This window comes from Schistocerca gregaria, chromosome 4, assembly GCF_023897955.1.
Source record: "Schistocerca gregaria isolate iqSchGreg1 chromosome 4, iqSchGreg1.2, whole genome shotgun sequence".
Classification (NCBI taxonomy): Eukaryota; Metazoa; Arthropoda; class Insecta; order Orthoptera; family Acrididae; genus Schistocerca; species Schistocerca gregaria.
In genome coordinates, this window is record NC_064923.1 from 252,775,239 (window position 1) to 252,800,594 (window position 25,356).

A 25,356-nucleotide genomic window follows, 5' to 3' on the forward strand; every position below is an offset into this window, starting at 1 on the left:
CTGCTGTATAGCTCTCGAATTCGAACGTCACTGGATTTTTTTTTAACTTTTTGGATTCCATTCGACGAGAGATTTCCGCTGAGTTCGGTTTTTCTGTAATTCGGGCGTGTTTATGAGGCGTGTGAGAGGACATCTTTCGTTATTTTGCAACTTTCAATTTAAACCAATTTTGGGTCCTAGCAATGTTACGCAAGCTGTTCACAATGACACCACAATCAATATCCCAGCTAAAGACGGTTTCTCGCTACACCAATTTATAAGTTTGCACAAATCTAATTCGTAGCAATCACGCGCTTGCACCCACCCTGTTGTGTCTGCGTCACAGGCAAAAGAAATTCTGTGTGGCGAACACGTAGAGGCATGATCTATCCACTGTGGGCTGAACCATTGTTTGCGCATCATTAGTCTCGTAGCTTATTTATATAAGTTTAATAAACACAACAAATACCAAACTTCCTGGCAGATTGAAACTGTATGGCGTACTCACATTCGTACTCGGGACCTGATAACAACACATACACACAGTAGACACTTCAGTCATGAAGACTGAATTCTCCTGCACTATTTACAGAAGTCAGTGAACGCTGGGGTAACTTTTAGATTCCGCGAATGTGGAAATCACGTGGTTTGAGGCGAAGAACTCGTCGAGCCATGATCGGAACGCGGTTTCATTTGGAAAGGAAGTTCCTTCAAGGTTGTTCAAGCGGAAAAGGTGAAAAATCTGAGGGTGCAATATCAGGTGAATAAGGTGGGTTCGGTCTGACTTCCCAACCCAACTCCTGCACTGCGTTTTTTGTCAGTCTAGCAGAGTGCGGGCTGGTGTTATTGTGAAGCAGCATCACTTCGCACAGTCTTTCTTGCCGTTGTTCTTGGACCGCGTCTGCAAGTTGTTTCAGTTGTTGACAATAAATGTCACCGGTGTTGATTACACTTCGAGCAAGCAATTCGTGCTACACGAAACACTCGTTGTTCCACCAGATCCCTAACGTTGTCTTTTGTGGTTGCTCGCAAGTTCAAGTACGGGGAGTTGCTACTTTGTTGGGATCAACAATTTCTTTATTTTCCTTATGTTAGCATAAAGACTCAATTTCTCTTCACCAGTAACGACACAGGACGAGCCAATTCATGACAAACAGAGACGCTCATATAAGCACCTGCTGATTTTTGTGATTTTGTCTTAGAGCATGCGGTACCCGTACATTCGATTTTTGACCCTTCCTCACGGCATGCAGATATTGCACGATGATGGAATGATCAGCCTATCGCATTTACCAGTTCTCGAGTACAGTGAAGTGATTCATTGCGAATTAACGCGTTTAAACGATTTTCATCAAACCCTGATGGCCTCCCTGAACGTGGAGAGTCACTAATGTAAAAACGACCCTCTTTAAAACGATAAAACCCTTTTCTTGCCGTGCTCTGTCCAATGGCAGTGCCCCCACACACGACACAAATATTTCTGGCTGCCTCCGCTGCTGTTTCCCTCTAATGAACTCGAACAGAACAATTTGTCGAAAATGTTCCGATTTCTCCACCTGGCACTCAATTTACTTGCGTCCACAGCTCTAATCATTTCCTCCAAATGGTAAAATGACAATATGTTAACTCAAATAGCGACAGTGAACTACAAACAAAAAATTACCATTGACAACAACCGGAATATCTGCATGCATGCTGCGCGGGGTAGCCGCGTGGTCTCAGGCGCCTTGAAACAGTTCGCGCGGCTCTCCCCGTCGGAGGTTCGAGCCCTCCCCGGGGCATGGGTCTGTGCGTGTTGTCCGTAGTGTAAGGTAGTTTACGTTGGCTTAAGTAATGCGTAAGCCAAGGGACCGATGACTTCAGCAGTTTGGTCCCATAGGAACTGTAACGGTTCTTTATTTGCGAAACCATTACCACCCGTCAACCCAATTTTTAGATACCGTACATTAATGAATATTTTTCTACGTAATGTCTTATATTTTTCACTCTATTCAAATTTGGTTTCATTTTTATATGTAGGTAAGTCGACATTTTGAGTGTTGAAATCGATATAATATCTAGTGTGAATATCTTTGTACTTATTGTTATCTTTGAAGCTGGCTTGTGACTTATGGCTCGGAAGCGTACAGATTGGTCAAGTTTTTGTGTTGAATATGATCAGTCTTGACTTTGTGTTGGAAATGAAGATGAGTCTGAGTTGTGGACAGCGAAGAATGTTGTGAGTTTTATTAACGGAATAACGGCTGTGAAATTGTATGATGAAGTACTGTTTTGGAGATGTGAATTTTTGTGAAAAATGAGTCTCAAGAATTATACTGCTGGAAATTGAAATAAGAACACCGTGAATTCATTGTCCCAGGAAGGGGAAACTTTATTGACACATTCCTGGGGTCAAATATATCACATGATCACACTGACAGAACCACAGGCACATAGACACAGGCAACAGAGCATGCACAATGTCGGCACTAGTACAGAGTATATCCACCTTTCGCAGCAATGCAGGCTGCCATTCTCCCATGGAGACGATCGTAGAGATGCTGGATGTAGTCCTGTGGAACGGCTTGCCATGCCATTTCCACCTGGCGCCTCAGTTGGACGAGCATTCGTGCTGGACGTGCAGACCGCGTGAGACGACGCTTCATCCAGTCCCAAACATGCTCAATGGGGGACAGATCCGGAGATCTTGCTGGCCAGGGTAGTTGACTTACACCTTCTAGAGCACGTTGGGTGGCACGGGATACATGCGGACATGCATTGTCCTGTTGGAACAGCAAGTTCCCTTGCCGGTCTAGGAATGGTAGAACGATGGGTTCGATGACGGTTTGGATGTACCGTGCACTATTCAGTGTCCCCTCAACGATCACCAGAGGTGTACGGCCAGTGTAGGAGATCGCTCCCCACACCATGACGCCGGGTGTTGGCCCTGTGTGCCTCGGTTGTATGCAGTCCTGATTGTGGCGCTCACCTGCACGGCGCCTAACACGCATACGACCATCATTGGCACCAAGGCAGAAGCGACTCTCATCGCTGAAGACGACACGTCTCCATTCGTCCCTCCATTCACGCCTGTCGCGACACCACTGGAGGCGGGCTGCACGATGTTGGGGCGTGAGCGGAAGACGGCCTAACGGTGTGCGGGACCGTAGCCCAACTTCATGGAGACGGTTGCGAATGGTCCTCGCCGATACCCCAGGAGCAACAGTGTCCCTAATTTGCTGGGAAGTGGCGGTGCGGTCCCCTACGGCACTGCGTAGGATCCTACGGTCTTGGCGTGCATACGTGCGTCGCTGCGGTCCGGTCCCAGGTCGACGGGCACATGCACCTTCCGCCGACCACTGGCGACAACATCGATGTACTGTGGAGACCTCACGCCCCACGTGTTGAGCAATTCGGTGGTACGTCCACCCGGCCTCCCGCGTGTCCACTATACGCCTCTCGCTCCAAGTCCGTCAACTGCACATACGGTTCACGTCCACGCTGTTGCGGCATGCTACCAGTGTTAAAGACTGCGATAGAGCTCCGTATGCCACGGCAAACTGGCTGACACTGACGGCGGCGGTGCAAAAATGCTGCGGAGCTAGCGCCATTCGACGGCCAACACCGCGGTTCGTGGTGTGTCCGCTGTGCCGTGCGTGTGATCATTGCTTGTACAGCCCTCTCGCAGTGTCCGGAGCAAGTATGGTGGGTCTGACACACCGGTGTCAATGTGTTCTTTTTTGCATTTCCAGGAGTGTATTTTCAAGTGACCATTGTTTAAAAAAGTATGAAGCACATTGCAATGAAACACATATATCACCAAATTAATCCTGAAAGATTGTCTTCGTAAGTTCTTCAAGTCGGCGTAATTAACATCCGAGTGACTTTCACACCACCAGCGATAGTCATGCTACCTAGACAACGTTTTCAATTACAAGCCAAAGCCAGAGCGAGATCGTCGTTGGATTGCAAATACAAGAAAGTGATATAATTGTTAATTTTCTTGACTGTAATCAATTGATGTAGCAATACCTGTCACATTAAAGACCTTTTAGTTGCGCAATGAAGAGATCATACTTTGAGTGCACGACGTGATAATTTTTGAACTAATTAACTGTTAGTGAAGGTATTGTTATATAACTTACCACAAATTTCCAAATTTTCAACATGCAAAACAAAAATGCCACGTACTTTTGAACTAACCTAATATAAGCTGTTCATATCTACTTTCTCACGCAAGTTCGACCGACGAGCGAATATATGTTTTCACGTAAACGAGGGAAACATCCGATTCACCACCTGCTACAATGGGTCGGAGCGCCACGTGGTGATGGCAGCCATTCTACGGGGCTATTGGTTCCGCACACCACTGCAAAGCGCGGTTACTTCGCGAAGGGGCCCGTAGTAGCGGCCGCTCACGGTTCGGTAACAAGTGGTACATAGTGAACGCACAGCTGGTGCGTGCGCGACTGTGTCAGCAGAGGGGTGCGGCTTGGCAGGCGCCGCCGTGCGAGCTGGCTGCGGTCCAGCGGCGGCTCTAATGCGGTGTCCGCAGCACGCGCCACGCTCAGCTCAGACTGCGCGGCGGGGCTTGCGTTGCACTGCAGGGATCGCGTCACACATACATACATACACTACTGGCCATTAAAATTGCTACACCACGAAGATGACGTGCTACAGACGAGAAATTTAACCGACAGAAAGAAGACGCTGTGATATGAAAATGATTAGTTTTTCAGAGCATTCACACAAGGTTGGCGCCGGTGGCGACACCTACAAGGTGCTGAAGTTTCCAACCGATTTCTCATACACAAACAGCAGTTGACCAGCGTTGCCTGGTGAAACGTTGTTGTGATGGCTCGTGTAAGGAGGAGAAATGCGTACCATCACGTTTCCGATGTTGATGAAGGGCGGATTATAGCCTATGGCGATTGCGGTTCATCGTATCGCGACGCTGCTGCTCGCGTCGGTCGAGATCCAATTACTGTTAGCAGAATATGGAATCGGTGGGTTCAGGAGGGTAATACGAAACGCCCTGCCTCGTATCACTAGCAGTCGAGACGACAGGCATCTTACGCGCATGGCTGTAACGGATCGTGCAGCCACGTTTCGATCCCTGAGTCAACAGATGGGACAACAACCATCTGCACCAACAGTTCGACGACGTTTCCAGCATCATGAACTATTAGCTCGGAGACCATGGTTGCGGTTACCCTTGACGCAGCATCACAGACAGGAGCGCCTGCGACCGTGTACTCAACGACGAACTTGGCTGCATGAATGGCAAAACGTCATTCAGGTTCTGTTTACAGCATCATGATGGTCACATCCGTGTTTGGCGACATCGCGCAGAACGCACATTGGTAGCGTGAATTCGTCATCGCCATACTGGCGTATCACCCGGCGTGATGGTATGGAGTGCCATTGGTTACACGTCTCGGTCACCTCTTGTTCGCATTGACGGCACTTTGAACAGTGGACGTGACATTTCAGATGTGTTACGACCCGTGGCTCTACCGTTCATTCGTTCCCTGCGAAACCCTACATTTCAGCAGGATAATGCACGACCGCATGTTGCAGGTCCTGTACGGGCCTTTCTGGATACGGAAAATTTCGACTGCTGCCCTGACCAGCACATTCTCCAGATCTCTCACCAACTGAAAATGTCTGGTCAATGGTGGCCGAGCAACTGGCTTGTCACAATACGCCAGCCAACTACTCTTGATGAACTGTGGTATCGTGTTGAAGCTGCATGGGCAGCTGCACCTTTACACGCCATCCGAGCTCTGTTTGACTCAATGCCGAGGCGCATCAAGGCAGTAATTACGGCCAGAGGTGGTTGTTGTGGGTAATGATTTCTCAGGATCTATGTACCCAGATTGCATGAAAATGTAAGCACATGTCAGTTCTAGTATAATATATTTGTCCAATGAATACCAGTTTATCATGTGCATTTCTTCTAGGTGTAACAATTGTAATGGCCAGTAGTGTATAAACGATGTCGGATATGGTGAGCAGCAGTCTGCGATTAAAGGTGGACTGCTTGTTCCACATGTGGACCGCCTTTGAGCCTGTCGAACGAAGACATCGCTCGCTACTTAATAGACGGCTCTGTTCATCGGCGTCATTAGTGTAGTAACGCAAAAAAGCGGCAAGGAAATGGAGAACCGATATGTCACTATGGACGTCCCAAACGGAAACTCCTATTAGTCGCTAGAAGAAATGAGTAATCTCCAGAATTTACAACTCAATCTGCAGCGGAGTGAGCGGTGTTTTGAACTTCCTTTCAGAGTAAAACTGTGCGCCGAGTAGGGACTTACTTTTCGTGGGCAATGCTCATATCAACAGACCTACACGTAGTCTACAGGACTCGTGCTCCGGCCTCGCACCTTCTTTCCGTCTTTGTCGCCTGATGGGCGAATCCGTTCATTTTTAATGTTGTTAGTTATGTCCACGTGCTCTGAAATTCGCACCTGTCTGAAATGGACACAGATATACGTTTCTAAATTTCTGTACTACGCACCCTTTTCTGACCAACAGGTCGTTATAGGTTTGTGGCAGATTGTAGTGCACTGTTGCTTCTTAACACGCACTCTACTTCACATCCCCAGAATTACAACCAGCGAGGCGACTTTATATCCAGAACTTCGCGTGATTGTAAAAAATAAAATTATAAGCATCTGTTTTGTACACATAAACGTGGTTAAATCGTCATTCAAGCTGTTACACAAATAGTTTGGAAACAGGATGTCCTTGGAATATTAGGTGCAACGTATATCATACGCTGTGCTTGATTAACTAGAGGACACTTCGATACTTTTGCCAGTTAATGTCACATGGGATTACTGCTTCCAGATACCACGAGCAAATGACCATTTTTGAAATTCAATGATGTGGTACCTCAAAAGAATCCAGGTAGTGGTGAAGATAAAGTTAACGCCTATTCCTGAAGGAAGTCTTATTTCAGTGCCATTGAATCCTGCGTATTGTAAAGCGTCACACGGCGAGAGTCTGGATTAGTCAACGATGCGGAATATTCCAGTTCGCCTCATCCGGAGGGAATTCAAAATGTTGTACTGTTATCGGAATATGTGGTGTTTTATGATGACAGAGTGGAGTAGCTAGATACGAAAAGCCCTCCTCCTCTCTCCAAAAAAAAAAAAAAAAAAAAAAAAGTCAATAGCACATACAGATGACAAAGTGATACAGTGGCGCACGTTAATAAACACACTCGCTGTCTCTCACTCTCTCTCTCTGTTTCTCTGTTTCTCTCTCTCTCTCTCTCTCTCTCTCTCTCTCTCTCACACACACACACACACACACACACACACACACACACAAGATCTCACTCATATCCACACCTACATACAGCCAAGTGCATCCCCGCCCAATAATTTTTACCTCTACTCCGCAAGCCACCTTACGCCGTGTGGCGGTGGGTACTCTGGAAACGTCTTTCTCTCTGCTTCCTGTGCCATTCACGAAAGACGCGTCTGTAGGACGACTGCAGGTAAAGCTACGTATGACAGAATTTCCCTTATTTACTCGTTGTGGTAATTTCGCGAGACGCATGCGGGTGATCGCCCGATTCTTCCGGGAACGTACTCTTTCGAAAACTCAATAACAAACCTCTCCGCGATACACAATGCCTCTCTTTTAACGTCTGCCACAGGAGTTCGTTTAGCATCTCCGTAAACCTCTCGTGTCGACTAACCAGTTCCGCCACGCAACGTGCAGCTCTCAGTTGAATCTTATCTAGCCTTTCTGTTACTCCAACCTGGCAAGGATTTCTCACTGATGGACAAAACTCAAGAATCGGCCGTACACCTATTGACTTCCTAAGTCGTTTTTCATTCTGCCTGATTGTTCTATCTTTATACACAGGGGTCCAAAAAATGTATCCACTGCTTAAATGTCCATAACTAGCAAACTAACTGACGGAGTTGTCTCATCTTTGGTAGTGTAATAGTTTGTAGTTCCGGCAATCGCCACACAAGCGTTGTATTGCGTTGTTTTGTTTTGTCATATGACAATCGCCAGATAGTGTTTTGTTCTTAGTTGCACCTAGTTACTCGAGTAAACATGGCTGGCGCAGGGCTTACATTCGATGAAAGGAAGTCAGTTTTGAAGTGGTATTTTAAGTACGAAAACATTAATGATGTTCAACGGAAATGGCGAAATGAGTATCAAACAGAGCCGCCGACACGTTTAACGATTCGTCGCATTCGAGACAAATTTGAAGCCGAAGGCTGTGTTAAAGATGCACACAAACAACGATCTGGACGACCTGTAACAGTAACAAGTCCAGCTAACTCCCGTCGTGTGTTATAACAATTCACTCGCTCACCACAGAAGACTGTGAGACAGTGTGCCGGTGAAACTGGAGTGAATCGCTCTAGTATTCGGCGAATTTTGAAGACAGCAAAGTGGAAGTGCTAGACGCAATGAACGAGGACAACCCAGATCGTAGAATGGAGTACTGCGAGTGGTTTACTAACATGGTGCACAACAATGAAGAGTTTGCAGAGATGATTGTGTGGCCTGATGAGGCACAGTTCAAACTCGATCGTACAGTAAATCACCACAATTGCATCTACTAGGCCGTCGAAAATCAGAACGTCCATGTAGACAAAGTCGTGAATTTGCCAGGAGTATATGTGTGGTGTGGGTTGTCTTACCGGGGCTTGATTGGGCCAATCTTCTTTGACGGCACAGTTACCGATGAGGTGTACCTTCAGAAGCTTCAGACATCCACTTTACCTGCCATCCGAGACTCGTACGGAGACGGAAGAGTTTACTTTCAACAAGGTGGTGCCCCATCCCACAACCAAAATCGTGTTAGGGCGTATCTCGACGAAAATCTACCAGAAGATGGACAGGCTGTAGAGGTTCTGTGGAGTATCCACCACGTTCCCCAGACCTAACTCCTCTGGACTTTTACCTGTGGGCAACACTAAAGGACGTTGTTTAGTGACAAAAGCCACGCACATTGGATGAACTTCGGGAATCCATTCTATATTCATGTGCAAATATCCAACTGAACACGTTGCAGTCAGTAGTTCGTGCTGCAGTTCGGCGGCATCGTTTGTGTGTGGATGTTAATGGTGACCATTTCGAACACCTACAGTGATATCTTTAAGTTGCACTTTAGCTACGCTTTCACCAAAATTGAGACAAGTCCGTCAATTATTTTGCAAATTACGGACTTTTAAACACTGGATACATTTTTTTGGACCCATCTGTATAACAGCCACATGTGTCTACAATAACATTTCACAAGGTAGCTTCTCTGTCTCCCGGCACTCGATCGGATGTAGTAAGCGACCATGTAACGTTGCGCTCGTGATAAAACAAAATGTCCGCACGAGACCTACATACGATTCCACTCTGCTGTACGCTAAATCAGTGTTAGTTTGGAGGTTAGTTCTTAATCATGCTCATCTGTTGTCCTCCGTACGGAATACATTTCGCCTTCTGCTTTCCAAATAGTGCATGAAGGTTTTTTTTACATTTCTTTCATGTCCGCAGTTTCTTTGATTGGACCGTTGCGCCATGAACGTTCCATCAGGATGCGTTTCAAGCGAGAACTCGAGAGGACGCGGTCTGGACTCGCAAAGAGACGAGCTACTCTTTCAGTTCCCCTGGAATTTTCTCCGTGAGCTGCTCTCGACAGAAGTAATTAACTATACCCGGCGACAGGGAGGATCACGTTTCTTTGAGGCTCCGTCCAATTATCCTGCGGAATCGATTTGTCGCCTTCCCTGGGGGACTCGGGTCAATCCGTCCCCGCGCGCGAGGCTGCTGCGGGAATTAGTCCAATCAGGAGACGCGGCGCGGATTAACAGTGCCACCGAAAGGCGAGGAAGCAGCCACGGCCGCACTGAAAGCCTCCGGCAGTCTCCGCTGAATCAGCGTCTTTATGCCAAGGTGAAGGAGGTGTGGCTGCCTTCAGAAAATCTGCAAAATACCTCACTGTATGAAGTGAAAAAGAAAGAGGTTCGTCTCTTGCACAAGCAGCACATTATGTCTGGACGTAGATGTTAGCGGGATGATACTAAACAGAAAATTATATTGGGTTTCAGGGCCGGGAACTTAACTATTGTATTCGTCGTCGTTGCTGCATGTCTTCATAGAGGTGTCATTGATAAAGAGGAATGTAAATATTAGGTCATGTTATGTAAGAGGATAAACAATGAGGATGTAGCTTGTTCAGAAGTCAAATCTTGCTTCGAGGCAGCATCGCTTTGGTTCTGGCGTGCAGGATTTTGGATCTGGACGGTCCAGACACTAGTAAAAGGGGGAAACAAGGAAGCCATCTAGATCATAGTATCCAAGTTTTACTAGTTATATCTGAGTAGACCGAATTCTTTTTTTCGTTTCATGCATCACTAGTTAATGATTATGACAAACAGGGAAACTAGTCCTTCATGAAATATTTAAAAAAATATTTGCAATCTACACTAATTTCGTTGGTAAAAGTGGCGAAATGATCACTACCTATTACGTAGATTCTGTTTCCTTTTGTTAAGTATGCGAGTAACAGAAACACACTTATCCCAGTTTCCATTAGAAACAGTCGAACTTTGAAATCTAACTATTAAGTATCAGCCTATCACCTAAGTGCAGCTAACAAGCGATTGCAGAACTGGTATCGCAACGAGCCAGTAGATTAAGACAACAAAATGCAGCTCATCAAGTTAATACCAGTCACTGTGTATATATGGCTACGCTCGAGGTGTACGCACTTGCTGTTTCAAATGTAAATACCCTTCTTGCTAGTCACTGAACAGCACGCATAACACTGCTGTACAGCACACGTTACATCATCAAAAGACGCAATACAGCGGACTGTGAACAGCCATATTTTATTGTTTATAATGTTTAACACACAGCCACTTGTAAAACACTAGATTATACCATCATTTGTAACAGTACATCTTTTTTTATTTTTCTTCTAATCGGACAATATTCACTGAATCGCCGCTATAACTGCAGATTTCGGTTGTCAACTAAAGTTTCCCCGACATAATTTTATGAGTGCGCATGCGCCTCTGTGATACACTACTTGCACTGCAACAATGATCTGAGAACTGCTGTAGATCACAGCTGAAATAAAACCGGGGTCATGGAGAAGTTAATAAAAGAATAGAAAAGGATAATTTTTTTAATCACACGGTTCTCCGACAGAACAATTATTCAGCATTTCATAAAGTCAAGGCATATTTTCGTACGGGAGGCAGAGGTAAATTTTCGTTCTAATTGTCTCGTTTTTCGGTAAAAGTAGTGACTGTCTTGTATTTCTTGTCGTTAATGTACAATGAACGCTCTACATAATGAATAGCAAAATGCTCGTCGGAGAGTTGTCAATTATCTAATAAAGGTTTTTTGTACTTATTTTCCAGTTTCTGTTTTTATAATGATAACTACGTAAAATATGGCAAAGTGAATTAAATATGACACAAACGCCGCCAAGTGGCTACGCTACAGATCAGTCTGTCACCAGTACCAAGGTTTCAGGGGATCGCCAGTAATGGGTGAGGGTTGGGGAGGCACTGTTAAGTGTTTTCATTTAAGGTACAGATAACTCGCCACAGGTCGCACGTTATTTGGTTTATGACCAGTGAAACTCTTCAGACACGAGCATCTTCAGATACTGTCACTTGATGACAACACCACTATGGTTCAAAGCTTCGATAGACACATCGTCAAGAGAAAAGCTGGCCTATATAAATTTAGACTGCACAACTGGTCAGATTTTTAGTGCCCGCCCAGTCCCGGCACTAATCTGATGGTGAGGAATCGCGTTGGCCGCTGTCACGTGGATGTCGTGTCAGACTTGTTCCTGAGCGGCTCGGCGCGTCACTTACCGCGGCCTGGGCTGCAGCCGGCACACGTGTTGCAGCAGCGGACAGCAGCGGCTGGCACTCGCACGACACCACACGGTACGCTAAGGTAAGCTACGCTACGCTACGACACAGACGCGGCGGCTCGCGACGGCGCCTATCGATCGGGCGGGCAGCCGGAGGGTCGAGAGGCGACCATGGCGCGCCCCGCTCACACTCGCACTGGCCGCCAGCAGCCCGCCGCGTCCCCGCCTGCCGCGGCCGCCGCCAGGGGCGCTGCCGTCGCGGCCGCAGCATCCCGCGCCCGAACCACCTGCCCGCTCCGCCTCCCAGCTGCCCGCCTGCTACTTGTTTGTTTCTCGCCGCCGGCCGATTCGGGGCCGGTGACTGCGCCGCTTCTCGTTCTTGTGCGTCACTTCTGCTGAACTGACAGGAGAGATACAAGCTTCGGTTCTGGACGGAGTCACAGCTTGTTACAGTCTCTGGTCCCCACGCTTCTGCTGTTGGTGATGACGGGATAAATACACGCTAAGATGAATGAGCACTAAGACAAACTAAGAAAAAAACCGAGACTCCACAGAGGAATTATCCAAACGGGACCTAATTCAGAAGAATTGGGTGATTTATTCAGAGGTGAGTGTTCATTGGAGGTGAGGGTATCATCTGGAGTGCCCCAGGGAAGTGTAGTAGGACCGCTGTTGTTTTCTATCTACATAAATGATCTTTTGCTTAGGGCGGATAGCAATGTGAGACTTTTACTGTGGTGTACGGGAAGGTGTCGTTCTTGAGTGACTGTAGGAGGATACAAGATGACTTGGACAGGATTTGTGATTGGTGTAAAGAATGACAGCTAACCCTAAATATAGATAAATGTAAATTAATGCATATAAATAGAAAAAAGAATCCTGTAATGTTTGAAAACTCCATTGACACAGACACGTCGATTAAATATTTCGGCGTAACATTGCAGAGCGATATGAAGTGGGACAAGCGTGTAATGGCAGGTGTGGGTAAGGCGGATAGTCGTCTTCGGTTCATTGGTAGAATTTTGGGAAGATTTGGTTCATCTATAAAGGAGACCGCTTAAAAAACACTAATACGACCTATACTTTAGTACTGCTCGGATTGAGGGAGGACATAGAAGCAATTCAGAGGCGGGCTGTTAGATTTGTTACTGGTTTGATCATCACGCGAGTGTTACGGAAATGCTTCAGGGTGGGAGTCTCTCGAGGAAACGAGGCGTTCTTTTCGTGAATCGCTACTGAGGAAATTTAACCAGCATTTGAGGCTGACTGCAGTACAATTTTACTGCCGCCAACTTACATATCGCGGAAAGACCACAAAGATAAGAGAGATTAGTGCTCGTACAGAGGCATATAGGCAGTCATTTTTCCCTCGTTCTCTTTAGGAGTGGAACAGGGAGAGAAGATGCTAGTTGTGGTAAGAGGTACCCTCCGCCACGCACCGTATGGTGGACTGCGGAGTATGGATGTAGACGTAGATGTAGAAGGGAACAGCTAAACACATTGTACAAGTCAATAATGCGTTGGTCCACCTATGGCCGTTGTGCAAGCAGTCATTCGACTTGACATAGACTGAGAGATTTATTGGATGTCCATCTGAGGAATGTCGTGCCAAATTGTCTCCAATTGACAAGGAGGACCGTCAATTAGTGAGAGACCCGGCGATCTTGCTGGCAAAAGCAGGGTTTGGCAAGCACGAATACAACACGAAGACAATAGAAAGTCTTCCTTTTGCGGGTGGACGTTATCTTGCTGAAATGTGCGCCCAGGATCGTTTGGCATGAAGGGCAACAAAACGGGGCGCAGAATATCATCAACGTACCACTGTGCCGTAAGGGTGGAGCGGATGACAGCCAAACTGGTCCTACTGCGAAAAGAAATGGCACCCCAGACCAACTCTCCTGCTTGCTGGGTCCTATAGCGGGCGCCAGTTAGGTAGGTATCCCGCCGATGTCTGGAGACGCCCCAGATACGTCTTCGCTGGTGTACGGACCTCAGTTCGAGGCAGATGACGTGTCTGGAGACGCCAAGGGCAGAAGTGTAGACCAATCTGTCGCCCATCATACAAGCCGTCTGATGGTATGAGGTGCCAATTCTTTTCATAGCAGGACCCCTTCGACTGTCATCCACGGCGCCCTTACAGCGCAGTGATATGTCGATGATATTCTACGGCCCGTTTTGTTGCTCTTCATGACAAGCCATCCTGGGTTCACATTGTAGCAGGATTGTCCGCCCCCGGTAGCTGAATGGTCAGTGTGATGGATTGTCAATCCTCTGGGCCCGGGTTCGATTCCCGGCTGGGTCGAATATATGGTATCCTTGCTTGTTAGGAACAGTTGCACAGCAGATCCACGACCACGTGGTGGAGTTATGCAGATAGTTATTTACGTGTTCCATAGATCATTTAAACGATTCTTTTATGAAAAAAATGAATGATCGTACGGCATTGTTGGCCCCATTCTGGGGAGTTCGGCTGCCAAGGGCAAGTCTTATTTCAGTCGCGCCACATTGGGCGACTTGCGTGCCGATGAAATTCAGGGTTCGTACGGAAAGATATAGGTGTTCATTCTTTCCGCGCGCTATACGAGATTTGAATAATAGAGAAATGTGAAGGTGGTTCAATGAACCCTCTGCCAGGCACTTAAATGTGATTTGCAGAGTATCCATGTAGATGTAGATGAGAATGAAATGATAATAGGACAACACAACACCCAGTCCAGGAGCGCAGAAAATCTCCAACCCGCCCGGGGATCATACACGGGCCGGCTGCATGAGAGACAATCACGTTACCACTTAGTTAAGCAGGTGGACTCTTTTATAGAAATGATGTGCAACGTGCCAGTTAACAGGTTGTGTAAACACTATTTGTGTTAATATTAATGAAGATATTATTTTTGGTATTTATCATGCAACTACACTTAAAACCTAAGTTTCCCTCTTTTTTACAGGCTATTAATTTGTTTCGTCCAGGATAAATATTTTTAGGTCAGATTTATTTAAAACTTACTTTGCTACGTGGCACACGTTTTATGTTGTTGGGCAAACGATCAAGAATGTTTGTTGCTGCATACTGAATTTTCTGGCGCACATATACCTTTAATAACGGTAATAAAGGTTTTTTTTCCTCTAGTCTTTTTCCTCTAGTCTCGTAGTTTGGATAAAACCAAGATGAAACATTTATGGCGAATTTCATTAACAAATATTTGTATTATGTTGCTGCAGGTAAAATACTTGACTCCTTGAAGAAACACCTACATGACGACTGCAGGTTAACACCACCTATTATTGTCACTGCTCGCCATTGTGCAATGAACACTTTCTTTTTAAGTGTTACTTTGTCCCACAAAATTATTCCATAAGATATTCTTATGCGCAAATAAGCAAAATATGTTAGGAGGTTGACTCGTCCGTTTCCAAGACTGGCAGTTATATGAAGAGCAAAAGTAGGTGAACTTAACTGTTTGAGCACCTTAGTGGTTTAGTAATATGTTTCTCCCAGTTCGGGTTTTCATCTGTGTGGGCTCCCAAAAATTTGGAGCATTCTAAAGACTTCTGTTCGTGTGCTACGTCAGTTGTTGTACAGAAGTGAATATAGTGTGTTTTCTCGAAATTTAGGGGGAATCCATTTTCATTCAATAACTCTCTGAAAAACATTATCGAGCTCTTCTTTTGCTTTCTCTCTAATGGGATGTATTATAACAAAAGTGCTGTTACCAAAATTTACCAATTCTGCTTGTTGAATGTTAAGTGGAAAGTAATTATGCAAGAAATAAGAGCGGACCCAAAATCGTACCCTGAGGCACTCCCTTTGTAATTTATCCGCAGCTACTAAAATTTTCTCTCCTTCCAACATTGTTTGAATTATTCAGCACAACTGTTTGCATTTTGTTTCTTAGTTATGATTCAAACTAGTTGTGTTTAAAAGCATCAACACTTCTCGTCAGTACGTAAATGTCGCAGTTTGTGGTTCTGTACTGAAAGCGAATAAAAGAGCGGCGACGCCTGGCGATACGTCTGAAGTGAGGCACTTGCGTGACCTTGGGCAGGTTGGCGGACGGAAAGTGTCGCGCAGTGCATCACTAGACGGAAGACCCTGTGGTGGAGGCGCTGCAGGCGTGATGCGTATGGCTACGATGCCCTGCTCCACATCACTGTGGCGTATTCGACGAATGCGACCAACGGTATGCGGTATAATGTTACCCCAAAATATGGTGGCAGCGTTGTCCGTACGCTGAGGATGAAATGAAGCGGTTGATCTCTTTCCCTTGCTTTTCTGACGATGTCGTCCCCAAGCTGTTTCCATGCTAGTCGACTGTCAGTTATTACTCCCAGGTACGGGGGTATGCTGGCCCAAGGTACAGCCCTTCCCCTACTGTTGATTCAGCTCAGTGCTATTGGCACTGGTCTTCCGGCGATGATGGTCTGTGTTTTGGATCCGTTAAAATACAGACGCCATTTCGACGCCCATCTTTGTATACGGAAAGGAATGCCGTGTCAACAATATAGAGGACCAATGGTATGCGACCTGTCCTAGGCATGTCTGCGAAGTAGGGAATACAAAGCCGGCCGCTGTGGCCGAGCGGTTCTAGGCGCTTCAGTCTGGAACATTATTGTGAAGGGGATAACAATAATGTATACGAACAAATAAAATCTTTGCAGAATATTTTTTTAATACACTTCGTTAACGTATATTAATGGTATTTGTGATGTTAGTTTTCGGGTTCCCGGCAACCTGGCCATTAGCTCCTTTGCTAGATATCGTCGTGTACATGTTACAGTTTCAACAATGTCTGTCTCACAAGCAAAACTGCTGCGTTGATTTCCCAGAAACACATACAAGCAGTTTTTTTTAGGATGTAGGACTACCAAACTATATACATGTAGTCCGTCACTGACAAAATCACTTTATGGGTTATATTTTCATGTATTCAGATATTCCAGTTATTTTGAAAAAAGCCCTTATGACATAACATACTGTGCCACTTAAAATATTCTAATTATTGTTTCCTTGCTGGATGGCTGATTAGTCGTGAGTTTAATGTATCTACAGGCAAAAATACGTTATTTTGCCCTATAAAATATTTCTGAAAAACCGAGTAAAAATGCTTAAAAGGCAGATTATCTTTGGATAAAAATGAAGCATACTTGAAAAAAAATCGCATCTGTTAGTGCTTCCTTTCACTGGTGTCATTGTAGTCAAATAAAACTACTTATCCCGACATGAGATTCTTCTTGGTAAACGAGACTCAGCTGAATAAAAATGCTAAAACTGTCTATTATATATGGCTGACTATCCAGTTAATGAAAAACAAGCGTCTATCCATCCACGCAGAGCTCATTTACATCATCTCCCCAACACCTTAGGTAGGAGTCTCGACATTTCACGACCTTCGTTGTTGTGGTCATTGTCAGTTACCATGATGGACAGGTCTACAGCGAAGCAAAGGATTGTCCTTAACTCAGCATACGAAACACATGTCTTTAAATATTTGTTGCCCCATAAACGAAGTTCCACAAGATTCACTGACATGTGAATCATCCTACCAGGGGAGGGAACTATCAGTGGACAGCGTCCTATTCTTAACCGGCTAAACGTCACTTGTTTCGCTAGAGTGGCTGATTTCATAACCGTAATTTGGCGTTTATCACCTCCAACCACACGTTTCCCCAGTGACATATGTTAAGTTTCTTTTTCACCTAAGGAGAATTTGTTTCAAAGTTACTAAGGTGTCACTTAGAGAGATGCTTAGTTGCACTTAATGTTTCCCAAAGAAGGACGAAACAGAATACATGCACCTGCCGGAGCTATCACAGAATACCTGTCGAAATCTTCGTGTATAAGACGTGACACATTCTTTGTGTGTCCTTAAGGTCAATTACAAACAAACCTGATTTTTCCGCCGCGCTTGATTGACCGTCACCATCTTTCCAACAGTAGTCCACTGAAGTAAATTAGAGCTTGTGCATTAAGCAGAAAACAACGAGCGATAAATCTGCCTTGGCCGTTATCTGTGTGACCGCCGGCTGTCACTGGCGCCAATGGTAGCTTAAACGTCGTCGCCCAAATAGTGGCGTACGTTACCAAATGCGCGTTTACGCACGTGGCGGATTTTCTGCCGTCGGTGTGAATTGAGCTTTCGTGAAGGTTTTTTTTTTTTGTCATCAGTCTACTGACTGGTTTGATGCGGCCCGCCACGAATTCCTTTCCTGTGCTAACCTCTTCATCTCAGAGTAGCCCTTGCAACCTACATCCCCAATTATTTGCTTGACGTATTCCAATCTCTGTCTTCCTCTACAGTTTTTGCCCTCTACAGTTCCCTCTAGTACCATGGAAGTCATTCCCTCATGTCTTAGCAGATGTCCTATCATCATGTCCCTTCTCCTTATCAGTGTTTTCCACATACTCCTTTCCTCTCCGATTCTGTGTAGAACCTCCTCATTCCTTACCTTATCAGTCCACCTAATTTTCAACATTCGTCTATAGCACCACATCTCAAATGCTTCGATTCTCTTCTGTTCCGGTTTTCCCACAGTCCATGTTTCACTACCATACAATGCTGTACTCCAGACGTACATCCTCAGAAATTTCTTCCTCAAATTAAGGCCGGTATTTGATATTAGTAGACTTCTCTTGGCCAGAAATGCCTTTTTTGCCATAGCGAGTCTGCTTTTGATGTCCTCCTTGCTCCATCTGGCATTGGTTATTTTACTGCCTAGGTAGCAGAATTCCTTAACTTCATTGACTTCGTGACCATCAATGCTGATGTTAAGTTTCTCGCTGTTCTCATTTCTGCTACTTCTCATTACCTTCGTCTTTCTACGATTTACTCTCAACCCATACTGTGTACTCATTAGACTGTTCATTCCGTTCAGCAGATCATTTAATTCTTCTTCACTTTCACTCAGGATAGCAATGTCATCAGCGAATCGTATCATTAATATCCTTTCGCCTTGTATTTTAATTCCACTCCTGAACCTTTCTTTTATTTCCATCATTGCTTCCTCGATGTACAGACTGAAGAGTAGGAGCGAAAGGCTACAGCCTTGTCTTACTCCCTTCTTAATACGAGCACTTCGTTCTTGATCGTCCACTCTTATTATTCCCTCTTGGTTGTTGTACATATTGTATATGACCCGTCTCTCCCTATAGCTTACCCCTACTTTTTTCAGAATCTTGAACAGCTTGCACCAATTTATATTGTCGAACGCTTTTTCCAGGTCGACAAATCCTATGAACGTATCTTGATTTTTGTTTAGCCTTGCTTCCATTATTAGCCGTAACGTTAGAATTGCCTCTCTCGTGCCTTTACTTTTCCTAAAGCCAAACTGATCGTCACCTAGCACATTCTCAATTTTCTTTTCCATTCTTCTGTATATTATTCTTGTAAGTAGCTTCGATGCATGAGCTGTTAAGCTGATTGTGCGATAATTCTCGCACTTGTCAGCTCTTGCCGTCTTCGGAATTGTGTGGATGATGCTTTTCCGAAAGTCAGATGGTATGTCGCCAGACTCATATATTCTACACACCAACGTGAATAGTCGTTTTGTTGCCACTTCCCCTAATGATTTTATAAATTCTGATGGAATGCTATCTATCCCTTCTGCCTTATTTGACCGTAAGTCCTCCAGAGCTCTTTTAAATTCCGATTCTAATACTGGATCCCCTATCTCTTCTAAATCGACTCCTGTTTCTTCTTCTATCTCATCAGACAAATCTTCACCCTCATAGAGGCTTTCAATGTATTCTTTCCACCTACCTGCTCTCTCGTCTGCATTTAACAGTGGAATTCCCGTTGCACTCTTAATGTTACCACTGTTGCTTTTAATGTCACCAAAGGTTATTTTGACTTTCCTGTATGCTCAGTCTGTCCTTCCGACAATCATATCTTTTTCGATGTCTTCACATTTTTCCTGCAGCCATTTCGTCTTAGCTTCCCTGCACTTCCTATTTATTTCATTCCTCGGCCATTTGTATTTGTGTATTCCTGATTTTCCCGGAACATGTTTGTACTTCCTCCTTTCATCAATCAACTGAAGTATTTCTTCTGTTACCATGGTTTCTTCGCAGCTACCTTCTTTGTACCTATGTTTTCCTTCCCAACTTCTGTGATGGCCCTTTTTAGAGATGTCCATTCCTCTTCAACTGTGCTGCCTACTGCGCTATTCCTCATTGCTATATCTACAGCGTTAGAGAACTTCAAACGTATCTCGTCATTCCTTAGAACTTCCGTATCCCAATTCTTAGCGTATTGATTCTTCCTGACTAATGTCTTGAACTTCAGCCTACTCTTCATCACTACTATATTGTGATCTGAGTCTATATCTGCTCCTGGGTACGCCTTACAATCCAGTATCTGATTTCGGAATCTCTGTCTGACCATGATGTAATCTAATTGAAATCTTCCCGTATCTCCCGGCCTTTTCCGAGTATACCTCCTCCTCTTGTGATTCTTGAACAGGGTATTCGCTATTACTAGCTGAAACTTGTTACAGAACTCAATTAGTGTTTCTCCTCTTTCATTCCTTGTCCCAAGCCCATATTCTCCTGTAACCTTTTCTTCTACTCCTTCCCCTACAACTGCATCCCAGTCGCCCATGACTATTAGATTTTCGTCCCCATTTACACACTGCATCACCTTTTCAATATCCTCATACACTTTCTCTATCTGTTCATCTTCAGCTAGCGACGTCGGCATGTTGTCGGTGTTGGTCTGCTGTCGATTCTGATTAGAACAACCCGGTCACTGAACTGTTCACAGTAACAGACCCTCTGCCCTACCTTCCTATTCATAACGAATACTACACCTGTTATACCACTTTCTGCTGCTGTTGATATTACCCGATACTCATCTGACCAGAAATCCTTGTGTTCCTTCCACTTCACTTCACTGACCCCTACTATATCTAGATTGAGCCTTTGCATTTCCCTTTTCTAGTTTCCCTACCACGTTCAAGCTTCTGACATTCCACGCCCCGACTCGTAGAACATTATCCTTTCGTTGATTATTCAATCTTTTTCTCATGGTAACCTCCCCCTTGGCAGTCCCCTCCCGGAGATCTGAATGGGGGAGTATTCCGGAATCTTTTGCCAATGGAGAGATTATCATGACACTTCTTCAACTACAGGCCACATGTCCTGTGGATATACGTTACTTGTCTTTAATGCAGTGGTTTCCATTGCCTTCTGCATCCTCATGTCGTTGATCATTGCTGATTCTTCCGCCTTTAGGGCAATTTCCCATCCCTAGGACAAGAGAGTGCCCTGAACCTCTATCCGCTCCTCCGCCCTCTTTGAAAAGGCCGTTGGCAGAATGAGGCTGACTTCTTATGCCGGAAGTCTTCAGCCGCCAATGCTGATTATTTTATCAAAATTCAGGCAATGGCGGTGATCGAACCCGGGACCGAAGACGTTTTGATTATGAATCAAAGACGCTACCCCTAGACCACGGATACATAGTTGCTAACTGGATTTTTCTGTTGCAAACATGATTACCAGTAACCAAATACAGATAACGAAATTTTAATTTCATCAATTCAAGAAAGGCCTGTTTTGTAGCATAAAACCTGCAACACAAGAAATATCTGCCTAAGAGTTCGTAGCGACTTTTATGTGCTGGAGGAAATAGAGAGAATCGATAAGTACATACTTCTTCCCATAAATGTACTAGAAGAAATTCGACTAAGAGATTCTAGAAGTGGTAATGCTCACACTCTGACTCTGTAGTGCCACAGGATCTTGGAATTGCAGGAGTTTCCAGTTTTAATTATTCATTTGTTTTTTTTATTATCTAGACAAAAACGTTGGGCTATTATTGGCAAACGTTTTAGTTGTAGAAATATAAAAATTTCTGGAAAATTAGTAACAATATAACTTTTTTGAAGACGATTCTATAATGCTTGCGACATGCTTCTGGTTTACATTAATAGAAGATAAAAAAAATCTGTGTTGAATTACTTGTGTTCAACAAGAAAGCAGCTAATTTGATTATTATCTGTGCCGACGTCATGTCGTTCAAAATTCACTTATATCTTGAACATCCACTGTTAAATTACACATGAAATAAATCACGACGAATGTTACTGACATCGTTTTCTTTGACACATTTTGTTGTAGTATTCTCTCCTTCAGTACTTTCCAGCCCTGTAATTGAGGATGTATCGACAACCGTGTATCGACCTGTATCTCTAAGATAATCATGAAGTATAACGCAGGCTTGGACAATATGATTAGCAAACTGTGGTTGGGCATTTAATGGTCGATGAAATGTTCTCCATTTATTTTCCATCTACTACCCCTAAGCAATGGGAGAAGTCTGCTGCACGTTCAAATTCATTTGCTACTGACTGCTACATTTCTTCTGTAAGGGAAGGCATTCAGTTGCTTTGCATAATCTATCACAGTGCTTCACAAACATCTATATCGCGTTTTCGTTTGAGATTCCTGCTCTGAAGAAATGATGAAGGTCTGTAAAAGTACGTCCACTAGCTAGATATGTGAAAAAAGGAAAAAAAGTTATTTAAATTCTAAAGGAGAAATGAATTATTGTTTTGTATGTTAACTTTCAAAATGTAGACTGTACTTCATTATTTCTCTATTGATAAGGAAATAATAAAACGATGGAAACATCTACGTGTAGAAGGCTCCAGCCTACTCCCTTCTCTCATTAATTGGCTGAACACTAGTTCGTCGATACCTTTTTCCCCTTTTGACTCGTCGACATAATAACAATAAACTTGCAATTGTTTTCTGTTGATTTCAAACAACATTGTGGGCTGAAAACAATAAATAAGTTCGGTAACGTGTAAAATTAAGTGAACTGGTTTGATAATGAAAGTATACCGCCATTGATCTGCAGACGCATGCAACGGCGACAGAGATTTCACCGCCGTGCGTAAATGCTAGATTTATGTGACCGTTGACGGTCAATTGACCGCGGCTGAAAAAATCCGCCGCGCCGGCATCCGGCCTAAGGAATACACACCGCGGCAGTGTCGGCAGTTGGAGCGCCTGACATGGATGCAACCCGCTTTGAATATCTGCGGTTCAGGACCAGCAGCTGTGGCTACGGAAACAAGGGGCAAGGCGAATTGTGAAAATCTACGAAGTATCAAAGATGATTTGTATGATAGGTCTTAATTATGTTGAACGAGTCTATGGAAGTTATTTAACATACTCTTTTTAACCTGCGCAGAACGCTGGCGAATTACACACTGTTCACGAGTCAGTAATTTCATACATATACAGCGATGAGCCAAAACATCACTGTTCACCACAGGATAGTGTGCTGCGTGGTGACATTGGTTACATGTCACAAGGTAAGGACAGAATATAAGCAGAGTAAAGACGAAGGGAAGGTGAGGGGAGCGGAGGGCGAATCATTCTAGCAACGACAGGGGGCTGCAAGAGACGAAATTTGTACGGACGCTATAACCGCAGTTGAGCGCCCCACGAAACCAAACGTCATCATCATCGTCATCATCTTTATCAAGTGGGGAAATCCACTGACATAAGCGACTTTTCTATGTAAAGTGGTCCGAAAATGTAAACTAAATAGTAAAAAAATGTACATATTCCAGGCGACTGAAGATCCCTTGCAAAGAATAAAGGCGAAACGCGAATGGTACGGAATTCTGTTTCATTAAGTAGTAGTTACACGGTCCAAAAGTTAAAATTATCAACATACCGTAATATGACACGCTACTGAAGATGTTTAATAAAAGGTCTTTTTTTGCTTCTATATTTAACCCCTGAGTGTGAAATGTATCTATTTCCTAGAAACAGCACCTAAAAATGGCGAACTTTATATATGGTATTTATAAACCAGCCAGAGACTTACTACTAGACAGCAATATGGGTGTGTCCACCATTAGCTTTTATGATGGCTTGAACTCAGCTGGCCGACCGGGATGGCCGAGCGGTTCTAGGAGCTACAGTCTGGAACCGCGAGACCGCTACGCTCGCAGGTTCGAATCCTGCCTCGGGCATGGGTGTGTGTGATGTCCTTAGGTTAGTTAGGTTTAAGTAGTTCTAAGTTCTTGGGGACTGATGACCTCAGAAGTTAAGTTCCATAGTGCTCAGAGCCATTTGAACCATTTTTGATAAACAGGTATTCATTGGACAAATATATTATATTAGAACTGGCATGTGATTACATTTTCACGCAATTTGGTTGGATATATCCTGAGAAATCAGTACCCAGAACAACCACCTCTGGCCGTAATAACGGCCTTGATACGCCTGGGCATTGAGTGAATTAGAGCTTGGATGGCGTGTACAGGTACAGCTGCCCATGCAGCTTCAACACGATACCACAGTTCATCGAGAGTAGTGACTCGCGTTTTGTGACGAAACAGTTGCTCGGCCACCATTGACCAGACGTTTTCAATTGGGGAGAGGTCTGGAGAATGTGCTGGCCAGGGCAGCAGTCGAACATTTTCTGTATCCAGAAAGGCCCGTGCAGGACCTGTAACGTGCGGTCGTGCATTATCCTGCTGAAATGTAGGGTTTCAAAGGGATCGAATGAAGGGTAGAGCCACGGGTCGTAACACCTCTGAAATGTAACGTCCACTGTTCGAAGTGCTGTCAGTGCGAACAAGAGGTGACCGAGACGTGTAACCAATGGCACCCCACACCATCACGACGGGTGATATGCCAGTATGGCGATGGGAAATACACGCTTCCAATGTGCGTTCACCGCGATGTCGCCAAACACGGATGCAGCCATCATGATGTTGTAAACAGAACCTGGATTCATCCGAAAAAATGACGTTTTGCCACTCGTGCACCCAGGTTCGTCGTTGAGTACACCTTCGCAGGCGCTCCTGTCTGTGATGCAGCGTCAAGGGTAACCGCAGCCATGGTCTCCGAGCTGATAGTCCATGCTGCTGCAAACGTCGTCGAACTGTTCGTGCAAATGGTTGTTGTCTTCGCAAACGTCCACATCTTTTGACTCAGGGATCGAGACGTGGCTGCACGATCCGTTACAGCCATGCGGATAAGATGACTTCTAGTGATACGAGGCCATTGGGACCCAGCACGGCGTTCCGTATTACCCTGCAAAATCCACCGATTCCATATTCTGCTAACAGCCATTGGATCTCGACCAAGCAATGTAGCGACACGATAAACCGCAATCGCGAGAGGCTACAATCCGACCTTTATCAAAGTCGGAAACGTGATAGTGCTCATTTCTCCTCCTTACACGAGGCATCAAAACAAAGATTTACCAGGCAACGCCGGTCAACTGCTGTTTGTGTATGAGAAATCGGTTGGATACTTTCCTAATGTCAGCACGTTGCACGTGTCGCCACCGGCGCCAACATTGAGTGAATGCTCTGAAAAGCTAATAATTTGCATATCACAGCATCTTCTTCCTGCCGGTTAAATTTCTTATCTGTTGCACTTCATCTTCGTGGTGTAGCAATTTTAATGACCAGTAGTGTATATATAATGAAAACATTAGAGGTCCTATTGCGTTTTCTGGGGACCCATAGGATGATACTTCCGTTTCTGTGGAACATTCAACGTGTAG

General features: G+C 44.8%; 1 protein-coding gene across 5 annotated transcripts in view; it reads right to left on the reverse strand.

Annotated features, from left to right (window-relative positions):
- Positions 1-12,025, reverse strand: part of LOC126266947 (protein tincar) — a 531,342-nt gene extending 519,317 nt beyond the window's left edge. For 2 of the 5 annotated variants that reach the window (XM_049971658.1, XM_049971655.1), the window contains exon 1: positions 11,826-12,025. The gene's annotated coding sequence lies outside the window, so the exon portion shown is untranslated. The remainder of the gene's footprint in view (positions 1-11,825) is intronic. The other 3 variants (XM_049971657.1, XM_049971656.1, XM_049971659.1) reach the window with 2 other exon arrangements.
- Positions 12,026-25,356: the final 13,331 nt, after the last annotated feature.